The following is a 21157-nucleotide window of genomic DNA, read 5'->3' as shown; positions in this document are numbered from 1 at the left end:
AGGGGCAACGTTTCAACGCAGAAGGTGGTGTAAATGGAATGTGCGTCAGAAGTAGTGGTGGAGGCTCGTACAATAACAACATTTCAAGATATTTGGATGACTACATTAATAGAAGGGTTTAGAGCGATATAGGCCAAATGCTGATGAGTGGAACTAGATTAATTTAGGATATCTGGTCAGCATGGACAAGTTGGACCAAATGTTCTGTTTCCATGCTGCATACCTCAATACTTCTAACTAGACTTGCAGTTGTTAACTGGAGTTAAGGTCACCGTGCCAGGAAGCAATACAGAGGCAGGTGCTAAGCTATGCTGATTAAAGACTTATATCAGTATTTAGGGATGTTCTTCCGGATGAAAGAAGATCAATGAAATCAAAACCGCCTTCACATTCTCACTGCTCACACCACCCTCCCCATGACTATCCATGCTAAGTCATGTCACCTCCAGCCCCTCACTCACCTTGTGTGGCCCCTCAGACATTTCAAGCTTGCATAGTGACAACTCATGCCAACCCATACTGTAAGCCACTCCCTTAACCTGTCCAGCCCTTATGTCAACCTCATGTCAACTCATACCAACCTGTGCCCCCAACACTCGCCTTTTGTCTTAACACACTTCATGCTAACTCATCGAGCAACCACCATGGGAAAACTTTAGCAGCCATAAAACATGAAATGAAATATCATTTTAAGTACTCAATAAGTTCCATATTAACAAAATGCTCCCATTAATAAGAGTTAATTCAGTGCATTTAAATCTCTTCCAATTCCTAACTGTTTTTTTGAAAAATCTGATTCATGAACTTAATCCCATACTAAAGATTTCTTCATACACTTAATCCACTATTTAAAAAAAAGTCCATTTCAATTTAAATGACAGTTCAGCAATATTAATTGACAGTATTTGATGAGAGAATATAAATATGAACTTTTATGTGATCTCACAGGGAGCCTATTATAACAATGATAGATTGGGGAAACAGTCCAGCAGTACTACACCTACAATGATAACCCTCAGATCTATGTCAACAAACATCAACTGAAGTTGAAAGCAGTTCTTTTTGAACTGGAGGCTGCCTATTCTCAAAATTTAGAGGACAGTATATTTAAATAACCTTACATCTTAATAATTTCACAGTCCTTATCCACTTTTTTGCACACTCATGTTCACTCTTATCATACCTAAAGGAACAACTGAGGTCTCCAAAAGGATACCTGAACTTCTGACAAAGAGATACTACACCACACCAAAGGGATGCCACACTGCTCCAAATAATTATGGTATGTTTAGATCTTTCCCTAAAATGTCAAAACCCTTCAGTTTCACTTCAGAAACCTGAGTGACCCACAATTGTTTTTACTTAGAGACAGCTACATGTTTAAATATGTTGCTTCCTTTGTGACCCAGCAATATGTGAAATACCTCCTGACCCCCATCTGCTGCCCTTCCACTGCCATGTGGTGGAAGTGATTGGTGTTGGTTTTGAGGGTAGGATGCGCAGAAGCCTGGCTTGTAGTGCTATTTTGACTAAAACAGTGAATACATACAGCTTATTAAAATGTGAGGCTGGATGGACACAGCCGGCCCAACAGCATCCCAGGAGCAGAAAAGCTGACGTTTCGGGCCTAGACCCTTCATCAGAGAGGGATTCTCCAGCATCTGCAGTTCCCATTATCACTAATACATACAGCTTTATGGATTGTACGTTGAGTGAAATTAATAGAAAAGGAAAGGCAGGGCATCACATGAAGAAATTATCAATTTTACCCAGTTTTCATCGGTGAATCATTCTGAACTGCATATTTCTAAAACCTCCGACCTGTTTGCAATTGAAAGCATTACTTAAAGCAAGTAACATGTGGATCATCCCAAGACAATTATTTAGAACCTGTGAGTATCATGCTAGACCATGTCCTTATGTGAAATAAAATGGTTTCTATGACTGTTCCTTCCCCCTGAATACAGCCCTTAGATGTTTAATATAACTAATTTACTATTAAAATATGTAATTTATTTTAAATGCTAGAAGCCACACAGTGGACTTTTATGGCCTTATTTCCTATGATCAATTAACCAAAAATTAAAACTGATTTAAATCAACCTACGCAGTAATTTTGATCCTGAGAAAATAAAATTAATACACGAAGGGCTGCATATCTGTCTTTCCAAAAATACCACTGGTGAAGAAGGGAGGCAGAGGAAGAAATGTTTTGCTAACATTTAATCAGTATTTTGACTGAGTATATGCACCACTTGGGGGAGAGGAACAGGATTTCCAAAACGGTGAAAAAGTAAGATTTCACCGCACGAGATAAAAAAATCCGATCAATCATTTAAAAATACACAGTGCAGTTTCCAAGAATTGTATGAACTGAGGACCACAATTAAAATAACTAAGATGTGGATGTCTGTTGGAATTCCATGTTTTTTTAATGAAAGTTTATTTTTTGGGAATGCTTCTTTGGGATAACAAGCATATCTACCCAATAACATATTACTAAAAATACTTTAAAATGTTATGTTGTGTTGTTACAAGTTTTCATTTAAGAAACCGTTATGAAGATGGAATCTGGTGCTGGAAATTATGCCATTGGAATATTTCACTGATTCCTTCAGCCAAATATTTTTAATGAATACTGATGACATAAAAATCTTTAAAGTATACTCCTCATTGTTCCCTAGACACATTGTTCCAACCTCACTGGAATGTGTTGTCTCTATGTACTTATCTCATATAGGGCACCAGCTGACTGAACTGTTGTGTCTGAGCCATAATCGAATAAGAATCTCCCCCTCCTGTCCAATACACTGATTGGATCAATGTGTAGAACTCTGTTTGTTTTCAATAAAATTACAGAATGATGTTCTATCCCACAAGTCTCTGCAGGAGATCATGTTTGATCTCCAATACTATATTGTAATTAACAAAGAAGCCTTTTAGAAGCCACTGACTTCTTTCCCCTGCCAGCTGGACTAACTCAATAGCCCATAAAGCACAGTTGTAACAGATTACACTTTATATCATACTTTTGAAAATAGTTTCTTATGTGTTTGAAGTTGTTTGTCTAATCCAATGGCATGACCAGAGGCAAATAATTGTTTTCTTCATTCCTAAAAGCCAGCGACCAGACATATTTAATAAAGTGATAATGGGAACTGCAGATGCTCTCTGATGAAGGGTCTAGGCCCGAAACATCAGCTTTTGCGCTCCTGAGATGCTGCTGGGCCTACTGTGTTCATCCAGCCTCACATTTCATTATCTTATATTTAATAAAGTAACGTGAATAATGATCTAAAGAATGCTTTAAAAACAGGAGTAGTTGGTCATGTACCCATTATAGTTAGCCCTAATTCTCTTCCATTGACCCCTTGGGTGAAAATGCAACATGAAAGTTGAATTTTACCTCCATTCTCTCCAGGTGAAGGAGATCAATTACCAGCTGTAACGAATTCATATGCATCTTCTGGGGAGCGATCAAAAATGCTGAATGGTAATCAAGTTTTACATTTTGGAGTAATTGGGTGTGAAAGTATTACATTTTAATTTGAATCTTTACAAAATTTAAGATGCAGATAGAAACTGTCAACCACATCTCCAATCACTCAGAGAAATGATTGACAGGAATTTCAACACAGCAGGAATCCCATTGTGTGTACAGTCCGCAGAGTTCACTAACTCTTACTAGTCACCTGCTCACTGTATTCCTTACTTTTTTAATGCTTGTGTGCAGGGGTTAAACCAGCTTCCATAAACACTGTAGGTTCTCTTTGTATTTATTTGTTCATGCAGTGTACCTATTCTTAATTGCTCTTGAGAAGGTGTTAATGAATCAGTTCTTGAACTGCCGCATGTATACCATTCAGTATATGTACACTTAATGGTTTTATGCAGGGGTGCCTGGGATTTTGGTCCAGTGATGAGGAAGGAACATTGATACATTTCCAAGCTAGAATGCTTTGTGACTTGATTGGGATCCAGGAGACAAAAGCACCTGCTACCTTTGCTCATCCAGCCGATAGAAGTCATGAGTTTGGAAGATACTGTTGAAAGGCCCCTGGGTGAGTTGACACAATGTTTATTGTACAAGGTTAACACTGCAGCCAAAGTGCACCAGTAATGAAGCTGATGTTTAGTATTTAAGATGCATTGCCATAAGGTGCACTGCTTGACCTGAAAGATGTAAATTTTTGTCTCAAGTCAATGAAGCTGTACTCATCTAGATCAATGGAATGTATTTCACACTCTCCTGCTGGGTATCTTTTACCTTTTAAAGGAAAGTTACTACATAGAATATCCAACATTTCAACTGAGGCTCTTGTGGCCTCAGTATTTAGATGGCTTGTCCATTAATGTCCTGGTGAATGGTGACCCCAGAATATTGATATCAGAGGATTCAATGCTTATATTTTGTCAATGGGACAAAGTTAGATTCTCTCACTTGGTAGATGGTCATTGTCTGCCACTTTTGTTGGTGGAAATGTTAATGGTGCTGCATTAAAGATATTAATGATCCTACTGTAACTTTTAATTTTGCATTTTCATACTTTAAAGCACCAATCCAAACTAATTATAGAAGAGAAGTATAAAAAGAGGGCAGTCATTTGTGGTGACCTGTTGAAGCTTTTAAAATAATCTATTCAATAAGGTCTAATACTGTGTATTGTCTCCAAAGCACACCAAACCTTTTTGAAGTATTTGTTTAATTCTCTTTGGAGAGTTATTTTTGAATTTGCTTTCACCATTCTTTCATGTTGTGAGTTCTAAATCATACCAACTTGTCTTGTGAAAGGATTTTGCCTTTGACTCTGAGCTAATTCTTTTGCCAATTCCCTGAGATCTGTGATGCCTGGTTACCAAACTTTATACCACAGGAAGCACTTCATGCTTACTTATGCACTTTGTGATTTTGAACATCTCTATCAAACCTTCTTTTAACCCTAAAAACTAAAGAACTACAGATGCTGGAAATCTGAAACAAAAACTGAAATTGCTGGAGAAACTCAGCAGATCCACCAGCATCTGAGGACGGATCACCGGACTTGCAAGGTGAACACTGCTTTCTTTCCACAGATGCTGCCAGCCCTGTTGAGTTTCTACAGCCTTATTTTTGTTTGTGCTTCTTTTAACCGTCTTTGCGAAAGTCACAGTTTTTCTACTTACTCTGTAAGTGAAGTTATCATCTTTGGTAACATTCTCCAAAATGTCTTCTGCATCATATCCAAGACCTTGGTATCCTTCCTAATGTATGGTACCAAGAATATTCTGGCAGAAGTCCAATCAATATATTAGAAAAGTTTATGTAATCCCTCTTGATATTGACTGCTAGCAACAGAACTAGACTTTAGAGTTTTGTGCCTTTCTATTCCAATGACGAAACTTTAGAGCAAACTTTTTTTTCCAGATTAGTTTTGGATTTGAAAGCTGTATTCACACACGGAATGCCAATCAAGACAGTAAGGGTTAATTTTATGACGACAGTATGAGGCATATGACAGAACACAGCCTGGTCAAATGTTTTAATTTACAAAATCGTTTTGAGCCTTATCTCTGGAAGAGAACCAATTGGGCTTTGATTTAAAGCTTCCTTTCTTGGTTCCATTAAGCTGACAGTTGAAAAACGGATTTATTCTCTGGACTACGATCAGCATTGGTAGGAAATCATGCAGTGCTCTCCTTACACATTAGGTTTACAGATAACTTTGTCCTGCTTTCATCTGAATACTTTTGCTATCACAAGTAATATACAATTCTGCATGCATTTACCCGTTAAAATGCTGAACACTTTTATCAGAATCCGAGCTCCTTATAATACAATCATACCTTTTAAAGCACCTTAACATAATTATCATCTTTCATTCCTGATAACTAGTCTAATTTCCATTTCCATGACTTTTTTGATACACCCAAGTCTGCACAGAGTACTCCAAATTCCCAAACTACCATAACTCAGGAAAACATGTAGGGATGAATCTTCCCATATTTTACCAAAGTGTTGTTTCCATCAAGTTTCATGGATTTTTTCTTTCCTGTGTGATTGTTCCAAGCTATACTATTTAAGTACCTCCCATGCCCTAATTACATCCCTCACCTCAGAAACTAATTTGAGTCCCTCACTCATCATAGCCAAAGGTCCACTGACATTCACCTGGCCTCCCTGATGCCAGCGCTATTTCTGAAACACCATGGTGCCCCTGCCCACCACCCGCCAACCTGGAGCTGTCTTGAATGTTCCCAAAAGTTTTTCCCTGAGTTTGGCAGATAAGGGCAAACTGGCATTTCAATCCGCGGGTAATGACTGCATGGTACTGGTGGATGAGTTGGTACTCAGGATGAATGTCTTCTTCCCACAAAATTATGCCAGACTCTGCCGGCCGGTCCAAAGTCACCATCAGGTTCAAGTGTAGTCCCAACCCCAGGAGACATGCCCAGTAATGTAGGATAAGGTCAATAACCTTCCCCTCTTCATCAGGGTAAGTGCCACCATTTTCCTTCTGCTGGCTTACCTCTACTCATGCACCTATCTGCCACCAAGGCCCATGTTCTACTGCTCTTAGTTTTGTAAGCAATATTGTTCCTCACCTGCTCTCACCCACTGCACACCCTCCACCCTACTGTTCCTGCATGGAATCTGCACTGCCTACACACTCAGTTCGAAAATCTCACCAACTTTCCCCCATCTGCACCAGTACTAACCTCCTTGCCACCCAACCTCCATGCCTCTCTCTCTCATTCGGGAAGAATACGCCCCATAAGAAAGCGAAAAGTGCCTGAATGGTTGGAGGTGTGTCCCACATTCAGCTCCTCATCCCCATGAATAGAAGATATTGATACTCAGCATGTCTGAGCCCTCTAGATAAAAATGCCACCAAGATCACACAAGCAGTCTTCCAAAGCCAAGGGCCCTCAGGGTGAGGCAGGCTCCTACCATCCCAACCACAGAACCTAGGAACATACCAAAAGATAATGGGAAGGAAAGGAAGGAGAAAATCTCCTGAGGGCACAAGGGTAATACTCAATTGAAAACATATTGTCACATTTGGAAGTGTCTCTTTTCACAGATATCTGGCTTTAAGGCTCTGTCTTGCAATAACTGCAATTGCCTGTTTTACCTCTCCAGTCCCAATGGGAAGGGATGTCAAGCATGTCAATGTCTCCAGCATGTCGGGTAAGCATGCCATCTCTGTTAGCGCACTGACCAGTCTCGCCCCACCCACCACCTGAGAGAAGCCAGGGTGCTGCTTACTGTCAACAAGCTGCACCCTTCTGCCTGACCCCTTTCGCTCCTGTGCTGTATTGCCTCTCACCCTTATGTATTAAGTTTTCACTCACCTCCCCCACGCCCGCCGCTGTCAGTATTGCCATCCCATTAGCATCCCAGCACTCTCTTTCCACCTCCTATGATCATATTCCAGCAGCCCTCTCTCAGCACTGGCTGCCTGGTGTCTCCCTCCTTGATTTTTGGTGCAATAACTCCCAGGACAGACTGTGACCCACCCCCCCGAGCAGCTTAGCTGCACAATCTCAAGCAACGAATGACTGATGCCTATACTGATTCACTGACTTCCCATGACTCCCCAAACTGTTTGCATTGGATGCACATTACCCACTCCCCAGAATGAAGAGGTACAGACCCCAGACCCTGACCACTCCAACAGGATGCCTGTCCATGCCTAAACCACTGGACCGACGTACTATGCTGGAACCCCCTGACTGAAAAGGGTCTCCCTGGATTTTACTGAGTGCCACTCCCCTGAGGCTATGGTATGTGACCATTTGACTCCAGCATGTGACGTGTGCTTGTCACATAAGCTGCTGGCACATAATCCATGTGTAAGATTGACAAAGCAATAAGCCATTTGGTAAGAAGTCCAGCCCTTTGCCCGATAAGGATGATGGGCTGTCTGACTTGGTGCCTGCACTAAACTGCACTGCAGCACAGCTGTACTATGAGCCTTGAAGCTCTGACAGATGGGGCAGAATGTCAAAAGGCAAGGCAGGATTGGCATGCAGTCTAGCTCAATACATGCGAATTGTCCATGCAGCAACAATCAATGGTAGATTATCGTACCCCATAAAGTGTAGTATTACAGTGCAGAAGTGTACGTTAAGGGCAGTGGAGATCTGGCAGAAGCTGAGGAGACGCTGGCACATGTTAGCTGAGTGAAAATCGTGGAACATTGTCCCTAACATCGTCATAGGTACGCACTCAGCAAATCCTCTCCCGTGGTTCATGGACACAGCATTCTCCAGAGCATTGGGCAATAAATGCTGTCCCAGCCAGCAAGGCCCACATCTGATGAATTAATAAAAATAATCTAAAGTTTGCTCAGCTCAACTAAGACAGGAAGACTGCAGTTTTCCATATGAAAATGACAATGGTGATGACAAACTGAAATTCTTGCTCTGCATGTTGTTGATAATCATTAGGTTTGCATGTGCAACTCCTTTACCAAAAACATATTCCCCATCAGAAGGGTGTTCCCACAACTCAGAGGTAATTTTCCATCCTCAGGAGGGAGAGCTGTATCCAAAAAATGCACATCACAGACGCCAGTGTCTCCCCCTTCTGTGTTGGCAATTAGATAATCCTTTGTCTAAATTGTTGTTAGTTCATTCAGAAGAGAAGAAAAAAAGACAAGGAAAAAAATTGACATGTCTTGATGATAGAGTTTGTACCAATCTGTTCATTACAGAGTTTCAAGTTCCAATATAAAGAAGTAATTTACCATTGCCAAGATTTCAAGAACAGTTATTCTAATAAGGTTGAGGTATACCAGAGGAAGACAAATTGCATGGCTTTTAGTGATATAAAGGGCATCAAAAAATGTTCAATTTTTACATCAATCATTCACCGCTAACACTTTGCAATATGTTTATTTCTTTTGCCAAAATGCAAATTCTGTATACTGTAATCTATAATGAACAAAACATGATTTAACAAGCAACCCAGCACATGTCTCCATTCTCTTTATACAGATTAATCAACTTATTTGTCAAGTATTTTGCCAAATGTTAAAAGAACAGCAGCAAATATTTTGGTGAAATTTGGTGCCTTCTGTTTTCAATCAATCTCCTTTTTAAGTTAATGGACTACAGATGGTTCTCAGATGAGAACTGTTTGTACTGGTACAGAGTACATAAGAATTATATGATGCAAATTAATGATATGTTATATTTTATTATCCCTCTGATAATACCTTACACTTTCCAAAACCCAATAGTCGTACCTCAAGGCTGTCCCAAAAGCGCTAGAAATATATTCCTTATATGGTAATGAGAAGCTCATTAAAAAAAGCTAATTCCAACACAAATGTCTTAAGTGTTCTCTTCCTGAAGGTATCCTCATCTGATTTCAAAGAATTAAATTTGCAGCTGCCTTCTTTATCTTGAAATGGAGAGAAGTCATACAATGGAGCCATCAGATGACTTTATTGTAATGATGTATAGAAGATGGAGGCTTAACCGCCACAGACCCAAAGGACTATTATCTAGCATCCCATATCAAGCCTTTGTTGCACAGATTACAGACCCCCAAGTCTCCACAGGCTGGCACCAGTTGTATTGTGTATTCGGTAAGATCAGGTAAACCCTTCATGTTCGTAAATTTTGCTTAGCATGAAAAAGCTTCCAGATGTGATACTCAGCACTGTTCAGCAGGCAGTATGCCAGACCGTTTTGAAGGCCTCGTACAGTTCTACTCCTCGTTATAGATGCTTTGACCGAACACACAGAGAAAATCAGGTATAAAGTCTGTGTCAAATTTTGAGTCGTACTTCCAGCCTTTTCCTGAGTTTATTGCTGGAATATTTAATCTCTCCAGGAGGCATTTTCCTTCAATTTCTTTTCAATGAGATCAGTAGCCTGCTAGGGTGATTTGAATAGTTCACCATTTCCATGCTACGGTGAGCAACAAACTGTTTAACTGGAAATAGAAGTTAAACCTAATATTGTTTTATGCGTTTAATAGATTAACTTTTTATAGCAATAGCACAGTAGCAGGCATTTAGAAAAGCTACTGCTACATTTTGCTTAGACCATTGTTGGCACATCTTCTGCATAACACCTCCATTCCCCAGAAAAATAGCTTAGGACTAAAAGATCTCATGATTTCTTAATAGTGTTTACTCTGTTTATTCCTACATGGATTTCCTAAATGCATTTCACAAACACTTTTTTTTGCTGTAAACTGCTTTAGAACATCCAACTGTCATGAAAAATTGTACAGAGCCTATTTATGTATTTCAATATTTATTTATTTCCTTTTCTATCTACCCAAGGATTCTGTAAGAATATTGTTGCAGACCACAGAAAGTTCGAAAACATACTCATCTATCGAGTTCCATTTTGAAATTCTTCTGATGGAACCTGTTGACCAAAAGTTTGTTTTTGCTTTTGGAGATGAACATGTTGAGTAACATTGTCAATTGAGTCACGCTGCCAAATTTCTTGGCTAACAGTTTGTTAAAGCAATTACGTTATTACATTCAGGCACAGTTACGTGAACTAATCATTTCAATTTGAACTGTTGGCAATCTTGACATTCAATATAATAATTTGTAATACAAAGAAGCTGCTGGATTTTCACTTTTATTTCTTTGAGACTGAGCTTATTATCAACAAATGAAATGTGAATTCTGAGGTAAGCAAGTGCATTTTAACATAAGTAATTTGGAAATCTTGACTCCAGCATTTTGCCAATGCAGGAAAGACAATTTCCACAGAGTAGAACTTAGGATTCAATGTGGAAGCAGAGAAATGCTTGTGGGAATATATGACATTTTCATTAAATGTGTTGTTTAATAAAATTATTAGGGTGTTCGAAAGGAACTAGAGTTCGCATACAAGTGATATCTTTTGCCTGTATGGTCAGTATTCATTGTCCTCCAGGAAACATATCATTGCTTCTAAAGAATAGAACATTGGCATGGGTGTGATGATAAATATAAGAGTTACATTTCATTTTGTAACAGTAGAAATTGGATAAATGTTGATAATTGTCATATCGCACAGTAGAGAACGTTGTTTCATCTATCTTGCACATCCTTCCATGGAAACCCATTACAGCCTCCCATTGGTCCTCCAGCTTCCAGAACTCATCAACCATCACTAATTGAATAGATATATATCCCCTGGCCATCTTTTGTCTTTTGTTCTAAAAAGGGGCATGTATATCACACTGCTGAATTTATTTGGTGAATTTTGGGCATTCCATTTGTCATCTGTAGTAAGATGGTTTTAAAATGACTGGCCACCTTCAATACGCAGAAGTAAAACATTACTTGATATGAAATGAAACTTTCTAACCATCACATTTATGAATGTCGCAGTGGCAGGCAACAGCTGTATATATAATTTATGCTTGGAATCTGTTGTGTACGTAACTCAATCCTAAACACCTAATATCAAATAATCACCTTATTATCCATCTATGTGTTGTTTATTTGTGGATTGTCATGAATTTACATCAGTTTGTGTCTCCATTGTAAAATGCAGTCCACAAAGTTGTCAATTGGGTACAACGATAGAGCATCCATTATCTGGTAGCAGTATTTCCCTTCTAAACTGCAGGTAGAAAGTTGTGCCTGGTTGCAGTAAGAGACATGTTGGCTTATTCTTTTACCTTAAGATGCAATTAGCTGAAGAACATGTATCTCTCTCAAATGGCTGCTCGGTGCAAAAAAAACTACATTCTTAATATTGACCTTGACGCAATGTCAAGCAGTTGCAGTAACATCAGTGACAGTGCAATGTCTTTTCAGTATGAATCAAAATCCTGAACTGTATTCATAATTTAACCATGTTTTAGTGTTTGCCTGTTCAATTCAGTTGATTTTGGAACCACCTATGTAGATTAGGCAGACTCAAGGAGCATTTTCCATACGGACTGGGCTGCTTCAAAACAGCAGGATCTGTTAGCAAATAGGTTATTGTTTGGAGTCAGCATTTCACTCCCTTGATCCTTGTTTAAAGTCTGAGAAAACTGCTTAAATAGCCCGTACAGGGAACAAGCATAAGTGTCTCACCATTTCAGCCTGCAGGTAGGTAAAAATCATTGCCACCTCTGATGATATTATCATTACACACAGTACAATTTGCCTCTAGATTACAAGAGCTCTGTCATCCTCAACTGAAAGCACCAGGTCCACCATTCCCTTCCTTGCAATGTTACTCAAAAGATATCGACTATTGCAATAGGATCTTCACCAAGTTGTCCACCTGCTTCAGCAGAAGTCCACAAAGTAAAGCCTGCTGTTAAGCTAATCAAAAACACGTGGCTCAGAAAGAAATTAGCCTTGCTCACTTTTAATCATTGCTTCAGACTATTGCTTTGGTCTTGCCGTTCAGACATAGTGGCCTTCAGACTGTTTAAGATTTCTTGATAGATTATTAAATTATTATTCGAGATAAAAGCTGAGATACTTTCAGGCTGTCAGGTTGTCTTACTTAACAAGATGAGACATTAATGTGGTTTGTTGATTTAAGAACTGAATACCTTTTTCAGAAAAAGAATCCTTTCAGAAAGCTCCAATCTAACTTAGGTTAAAAATGTGGTGAGGATTACAAATATAAATTAAACACCGATGTACAAATCGTTTGCATGAGACTTCATCTAAATTCAATTAGTAAAAACTGTGTGCTACAAACCTTTTAAAGCTTACAATTAGCCATGTGGTTTTAAAAACAAACACTGAACCAAAAACCGAAACCACATTTCCTGACAATTTAAATAAAAGGCTCTTCTTACTGGATTGTAAAATATTTGTGTTAATGATCAAAGCCCCTTGTGATTCACCACTTGACTTCTATCAGGGTCATCATCAGAATATCCACTGTCTTGACATCTATGCTAACAAAGCTCTTCCACTGGCTTCAGTATGTCAGGTATCATTTGCAAAGCCTGGGAGGACTTCTCCATTTAACTCTGATTAACTACTGTTGTTGAACATTTTGCCTTAGCAAATAGAAATGAAAGAATTCAGTTGCACCAAAGGTCTATTATGCATCTTTGCTTAAGAATGTACTTCATCTGGATTGCATACATCTTTTCCAAAGGCAGCTGAATGAATTAATTATGCATTTTGTTTAACAAGAAAGGGAACGATTTGTGAAAGAAGACTTCATTACCTCAACACTACTCCCACTTCCACCCCAACCAAATGTACACCCCCAACCCTGCCACAACCCACTATGTTTATGGTAATCTGACCATTCTGCTGGTGACACTTAACTGATCTTTAACCTGAAGCAGTATTCGCAAGACAGCCCTTGGATTTAGGAAGAGCGGACAGAGGCTCAGCCTTCAGCAGCACTCTTGTTACAAACTTACAGTCAGCAGCGTGTAACTGATGAGTTCAGTGCAAGCTTGAATTTTCTCTCTCTCTCATCTGTGTTGCTGACTTATTTTTGCACTTCAAAGTGTTTTATTGTGTGTAAAGTGCTTTAAGATGTTCCTGAGAGATGTGGGAATGTTCTGCAGATGAACAGCTTAATGTTTGTCAGTGAAATAATGGAACATCCCAAGCACTTCCAACAAGATAGAGAAATACAAACTATTTGATAGAAAAACAATATTGTTCTAATGTCCTTCATGGCAAGCTTTAGTCATGTGACCTATGCCATGTGGCCTATTCACTGCAAATAGCCACTTTACAATGAAGCAAGACAGTGTACCATCAACATACTCATTGAATACAAAATATTGTTTATTGAAGGGGAGATCAGATTGGGTCTTTTGAAGATCTGAAACAGAAGCATAGTTACTAAAAGAAGAACTCAGAATTATTCAGATCTGGTAAAAGTTACTAGAAAAGTGAAAAGGAAAAGTAAACAAAGTAGCAATTACAGTTGAGTAACTGGATGAATAACACATGGCTGTAAAATTTCGTCTCCTGCCTCCAGTCAAAGGAAAAAAACAACATGAAAGAAACTGACAGTTTTTCCACTTGCAACGGCACAAGCAGGAGATTGCCGGAGTAGCTACAAATACTACACTTTTACCATTGTGCTTTCAACCGTGAATCTTTCCGAAAAACAGAAAAGAAGACTGCAGAAACTTTGAAAGAATTAGAACATAGAACATAGAACATAGAACAGTACAGCACAGAACAGGCCCTTCAGCCCACAATGTTGTGCCGACCATTGATCCTCATGTATGCACCCTCAAATTTCTGTGACCATATACATGTCCAGCAGTCTCTTAAATGACCCCAATGACCTTGCTTCCACAACTGCTGCTGGCAACGCATTCCATGCTCTCACAACTCTCTGCGTAAAGAACCTGCCTCTGACATCTCCTCTATACTTTCCACCAACCAGCTTAAAACTATGACCCCTCGTGCTAGCCATTTCTGCCCTGGGAAATAGTCTCTGGCTATCAACTCTATCTATGCCTCTCATTATCTTGTATACCTCAATTAGGTCCCCTCTCCTCCTCCTTTTCTCCAATGAAAAGAGACTGAGCTCAGTCAACCTCTCTTCATAAGATAAGCCCTCCAGTCCAGGCAGCATCCTGGTAAACCTCCTCTGAACCCTCTCCAAAGCATCCACATCTTTCCTATAATAGGGCGCCCAGAACTGGACGCAGTATTCCAAGTGCGGTCTAACCAAAGTTTTATAGAGCTGCAACAAGATCTCACGACTCTTAAACTCAATCCCCCTGTTAATGAAAGCCAAAACACCATATGCTTTCTTAACAACCCTGTCCACTTGGGTGGCCATTTTAAGGGATCTATGTATCTGCACACCAAGATCCCTCCGTTCCTCCACGCTGCCAAGAATCCTATCCTTAATCCTGTACTCAGCTTTCAAATTCGACCTTCCAAAATGCATCACCTCGCATTTATCCAGGTTGAACTCCATCTGCCACCTCTCAGCCCATCTCTACATCCTGTCAATGTCCCGCTGCAGCCTACAACAGCCCTCTACACTGTCAACGACACCTCCGACCTTTGTGTCGTCTGCAAACTTGCTGACCCATCCTTCAATCCCCTCATCCAAGTCATTAATAAAAATTACAAACAGTAGAGGCCCAAGGACAGAGCCCTGTGGAACCCCACTCACCACTGACTTCCAGGCAGAATATTTTCCTTCTACTACCACTCGCTGTCTTCTGTTGGCCAGCCAATTCTGTATCCAAGCAGCTAAGTTCCCCTGTATCCCATTCCTCCTGACCTTCTGAATGAGCCTACCATGGGGAACCTTATCAAATGCCTTACTGAAGTCCATATACACCACATCCACAGCTCGACCCTCATCAACTTTTCTAGTCACATCCTCAAAAAACTCGATAAGGTTTGTAAGGCATGACCTACCCCTCACAAAGCCGTGTTGACTGTATTTGATCAAGCCATGCTCTTCCAGATGGTCATAAATACTATCCCTCAGAATCCTTTCTAACACCTTGCAGACGACAGATGTGAGACTTACCGGTCTATAATTGCCGGGGATTTCCCTATTTCCTTTCTTGAAGAGAGGAATTACATTTGCCTCTCTCCAGTCCTCAGGTACGACTCCATTGGAGAGCGAGGATGCAAAGATCTTCGCAAGTGGCGAAGCAATTGCATTTCTCGCTTCCCAAAGCAGCCGAGGACAAATCTGGTCCGGGCCTGGCGACTTGTCAATCTTAATGTTTGACAAAATTTTCAGCACATCAGCTTCCTCTATCTCTATCCATTCCAGCATGCACACCTGCTCTTCAAAGGTTTCATTCACTACAAAGCTCGTTTCTTTCGTAAAGACAGAAGCAAAAAACTCATTTAAGGCTTCCCCTACCTCCTCAGGCTCCACACACAAGTTCCCTATGCTATCTCTGATCAGCCCTACTCTTTCTTTGATCATTCTCTTATTCCTCACGTTAGTGTAAAATGCCTTTGTGTTTTCCCGGATTCCTTCTGCCAAGCCTTTCTCGTGCCCCCTCCTGGCTCTCCTTAGACCATTTTTGAGCTCCTTCCTTGCCTGCATGTAATCCTCTCTAGCTGAACTTGACCATAGCTTCCTCCACCTTATGTAAGCTACCTTCTTCCTTTTCACAAGAAGCTCCACCGCTCTCGTCATCCAAGGTTCCTTTATCTTACCCCTTCTTGCCTGTCTCAGAGGGACATATTTACTCATCACTCCCAACAACTGTTCCTTAAACAGCCTCCACATGTCTATAGTTCCCTTACCATGGAACAACTGCTCCCAGTCCATGCTTCCTAACTCATGTCTAATCGCATCATAGTTTCCTCTTCCCCAATTAAATATCCTCCCGTTTTGCCTAATCCTCTCCTTCTCCATAGCTATGTAAAATGTGAGGCAGTTATGGTCACTATCACCCAAATGCTGTCCCACCACAAGATCTGATACCTGCCCCGGCTCGTTTCCGAGCACCAAGTCTAGAATGGCCTCTCCCCTCGTCGGCCTGTCAACGTACTGCGTTAGGAAACCCTCCTGAACACACCTTACAAAAACAGCTCCATTCAAATCTTCTGTTCGAAGGAGGTTCCAATCAATATTAGGAAAGTTAAAGTCACCCATTACAACAACCCTACTGCGTGCACACTTTTCCAAAATCTGTCGACCTATGCTTTCTTCAATCTCCCTGCTGCTATCGGGGGGCCTGTAGTAAACCCCTAACGAGGTGACTACTCCCTTGCTGTTCCTAATTTCCACCCATACTGACTCAGTAGGCAGATCTTCCTCGACAATGGAAGCTTCTGTAGCTGTGATACCCTCTCTGATTAGTAGTGCTACACCCCCTCCTCTTTTTCCCCCCTCCCTATTCTTTTTAAATGTTCTAAACCCTGGAAGATCCAGCAACCATTCCTGCCCATGAGAAACCCATGTCTCTGTTATGGCCACAACATCATAGCACCAGGTACTGATCCATGCTCTAAGTTCATCACTTTTATTCCTGATACTCCTTGCATTAAAGCAAACACACTTTAACCGATCCCTTGGTTCCTTCCCAGGAAAGTCCTTCCCACTAGCTGGTCTACCTCTTGCTACTGCCTCACCTGCATCAACGCTCACCTCTGGTATACAGCTCAGGTTCCCACCCCCCTGCCATACTAGTTTAAACCCTCTCGAACTACTCGATGGGATGCTTGTGTTCAACAGTCAGGTCATAGGAATAGGACAAATTGATAGATATGTGACTAAATAAATGTAGCTCACAAAGTCCTGTCAATTCAGTACCTATAAGTTTCCGAATTAAAGATGGAAATATCTTAGGTATAAGAGATCATGAGCACCAGAGGAAGAAAATCTGAGAGTGAAAGAGGTTCTAAGTATCTGTAGAAGTTTACAATATAACAGCTCAGTACCTACTCGTGAGAACAGGTGAAAATGCCCAAAATATACTGAAATATCTCAGACCAGTCCACTTTTTAGATAAGCAGCCTAGATTTTCAAGTACAAAGATGTGGAGTAAAGCAGCCTACATGTGCAGAAGCGCCAACAGTGAGTTTAAGGTGGAGGGACAACTTGCAAAATTGTGAAGGTAGTTATAGATGACTAAATGAATCATGACCAGTTTGATGAAGTTGGGGCTTTAACTGCAAGTAGCTAAAACTTGTTAGTTTGAGATATTTACCAGTGAAGTGTACGGAGGTAATTGCTGCAGAAACTAGAGATATGTCAGACAACAGCTCAGAATTTTCAATGCCTACTTTAGAACAGGTTGACAATATTAAATCTAAAGGAGAAAAGTGGATTGTAAATATTGTGATAAAGACAGTAGAAAGCGAGCATCAAATGAGTATGAACTGCCAGACAGACACTGGCATATCTCACAGCATTATGGTCTTCATAGAGCTGCATAACCTTACACCAAATGCTAATCTAAAAATGAAATCCTCAAAGGTAAACTTCAGGCTTTGTGACAGGATGATGTTCACTCTAAGAGCACTAATTCGGCTCCAATCCTAACGCTACGATAAAAATGGAGAACCCGAATTCCAAATGCTACACGCAACACCAAAGCACTCCGCCACAGCAGAAGCAAGTCAAAAACTCAAGTTAATAATCTTAAACATGCCAGATATCTATAATGTTTTGCAGATCAAATTAACCGAGTAGTTAAGTAAACAGGTTGAGCTGACAGAGATGATTTTTTTGATTACGTTACAGGTGCCCGACAGGGGGACATCTGCACCCCAATTTGTGGACATGATCCTGGAACTCTAACTGGGCAGGACTTCCTCTTCCCCAGGGCCAGCCATGGAGGCCACACTGAACAATGGCAGCGGAGTCTGAAGCTCCCATCCAAGTTTGAGCAGTTTCACCCATTTGGAGGAATGACCAGCACTGTAAGGAGAAGGTCATTGTTGTTTTCCACTCCACCAGGGCAGGATCTTTCTAATTTATTTTTATTCATTCATGGGATGTGGGCATCACTTACTTTGCTGGCCAGCATTCCTTGCCCATTGCTCATTGCACTTCAGAAGGTGTTGGTAAGCTGCCTTCTTAAACTGCTGCAGCCCACCTACTGTGGGTTGACCCGCAATGCCCTTAGAAAGAGGGTTCCAGGATTTTGACCCAGTGACAGTAAAGGAAGAGCGATATATTTCCAAGTCAGGATGCTCAGTGGCTTAGAGAGAACTTGCAAGTGATGGTCTTCCCAAGTATCAGCTGCCCTTGTTCTTCTAGGTGGAAGTAGTTGTGGGTTTAGAAGGTGGTTAGGATCATTTGGTGAATTTCGGCAGTGCATCTTGCAGATAGTACGCACTACCACTACTGAGTGTTAGTGGTGAAAGGAGTGAATACTGGTGGATGTGTTGTTCATTAAATGGGTTGTTTTGTCTTGCGTAGTGTCAAATTTCTTGAATGTTATTGGAGCTGCACCCATCAAAGCAAGTGTGGAATATTCCATCACACTTCTGACTTGCACTTTGTGGATGGCGGACAGGCTTTGGAGAGTCAGAAGGCCACAGTATTCCTCACTTCTGACCTGCTTCTATAACCACTGTGTTTATGTGGTGGGTCCAATTGAGTTTTTGGTCAATGGTAGCCCAAGGATATTGATAGTGGGTGATTCAGTGAATGTTCACTGAATGTTGCACATCTGTGTCTGTAAGAACAGTGCACAAGTAGTTTGCTGCAGCTAGCCACTTATCCTGTATATACTCAAAGCTTTCTATAGGCCTTATAACAAAATGACACTTTGTCTGGAGGAAAGTGTAATCTGTATCAGTTACTATCTAAGCAGTTCCACAAGCAAAGACATAGAAACGTTGATTAATCCAAAAAAATGAATACCTGAGTGCCTGCAGAATAATTTGCTGTTACGATGCCCACAACTGTAAACAAAAGCAAACCCACAATATCTGCTTTCTTACAGCTTTGACGTTTTACAATGTGTTTGAATTTTGTTTGTGACTGATGCGGTTTAAGGCCTTAATCCCCACCCATAAAGTCAAATGGGAAATAGCTGCACTCTCAAAGGCAGCTTTTCTCCTTGCTTCTATCTTGGCAGCGATTGTAACTCTCAAATATAATTCATCTGCCAGACAGTTCAGAAAACGAGAGTTACTTTGAGACAATCAAGATACTTAATTTTTTTTCACCAAGATACCACACACAGACATGAAGGCAGTTTTAGTCATAGCTATTGATTGACAAGGGATTCTTGACCCAATGTTAAAGCTGGGAATAACAAACTATTGATTTGAGAGTACAGATTTAAAACAGGTTATCCTTTTCAAGGTGTGGATATTGGGTTTTAGGAGGGAGGGGGTGAGTGAAGGAACTAGTCAAAGTCAAAACCCAATACAACCCTTTGTCACAAAAAAAGATTATAAACTCCATGGGGAGTATGGCATGTTCAGGCTGGATGCCTACTGTACCACCTATCGCTGCAGTGTCTCTCTGCGGTTTTCCAAAGGGTTTCTTGACATCATGAGCTGCTGCTGGGGCATAACTGGCATTGCCCAATTGGCTGTGCAATTCTGTATGATTGAGGCCACCAATACTGTTTATATCACAAACAGAAACAGCTTCATCTCCGTCCCTCTTGTAGCAGTTGCAGTGAATAAGACAATTTACATGGATCATGCTCTTCCTCCTAATGCACCTCATCTGCACTGTTCTCACAAAGGGAGGGATATCACTCTCTTAATGTATAGTTGGTGTCAGAACAGAGGCAGCATTTCATGCATGAGAATGTCTGCTAACCAGTGGTACTCCTAATTCCTTGCTGTGCCAGCAGCATTTGAAACACCACAACTAATCCAAGGATTGTTACAGAGCATCAAGTGTTATAACATGCCATGGTTCATAACTTCAATGTGGAAGCTATGCACATGGGGATTTTAGGTATACAATGAGAGCTATTCAGGCACAATGTTACAAAACACCCCAACACCATCCTCAAGCCATCTTTCTGCTGTTGGGTTTCTGCATTTAGGAGAAACCCTACAGTGCCCAACTATGCCGGTATTAAGATGAATAACTCCCAAAGCCTATCCAACATTTATAAGACACAAGTGCAGTGTGTGATGGATTGTACCATGTGTGAGATGATGGTGTATGGTAATGTCACTGTACTAGTAATCATGTGGACCTAATAATTTTCTGGTGACATGAGTTCAAATCCAGTCACAGCATTTAATGGAATTCAATTTTGGTTAATTAAACTTCAACATAAAGTTAATCTGTACGATGGTGTCCATGTTCCTTACTGAAGAGCATCAAGTCATAAAGCGTAGAAACAGACTTTTTGGCACACCATGTCTGTGCTGATCAGCAAACACCAAACTACACTGATTCTATTTTCCTGCACTTAGCCCACAGCCTACTGTGCCCTGGCATTGTAAATACTGATTCAAATGCTTCTTAAAAGCTGCAAGAATATCTGCCTACATCACCCTTTCAGGCAGCATGTTCCATATTTCTATCACCCATTTGGGTAGAAAACAATTTCTTCGATCTCCTCTAAGCCATTTGCTCCTCAGCTTAAATTTATGCCAGCTGGTCTTAGATACATCCTCTATGGAGAAGAGATTCTCATGATCTTAGAATCTGAAATATCACTGGCTATACCTCTAATTAGTGTGGTTAACTCAATCAGATCCCACCACAGCTTCCTCTGCTTCAAGGAAAACAAACCCAGCTTGTCCAGTATCTCCTCATAACTGAGGTTTTCCATTCTCGGTAACATCCTGGTGGATCTCCTTTG

The 21157-nt window shown here is 40.6% G+C and overlaps 1 long non-coding RNA gene across 1 annotated transcript; it reads left to right on the top strand.

Annotated features, from left to right (window-relative positions):
• Positions 1–3446: 3446 nt before the first annotated feature.
• On the top strand, positions 3447–18424 carry LOC125464898 (uncharacterized). Its single transcript, XR_007250115.2, has 3 exons — positions 3447–3493; positions 3895–4061; positions 18112–18424. It is a non-coding gene; the product is annotated as an uncharacterized LOC125464898 (long non-coding RNA).
• The last annotated feature ends 2733 nt before the right edge of the window (positions 18425–21157 follow it).

The sequence above is a fragment of the Stegostoma tigrinum genome, chromosome 24, assembly GCF_030684315.1.
Source record: "Stegostoma tigrinum isolate sSteTig4 chromosome 24, sSteTig4.hap1, whole genome shotgun sequence".
NCBI lineage: Eukaryota > Metazoa > Chordata > Chondrichthyes > Orectolobiformes > Stegostomatidae > Stegostoma > Stegostoma tigrinum.
The sequence above is the reverse complement of the archived record's forward strand: the minus strand, read 5'-3'. Positions and strand labels throughout refer to the sequence as shown.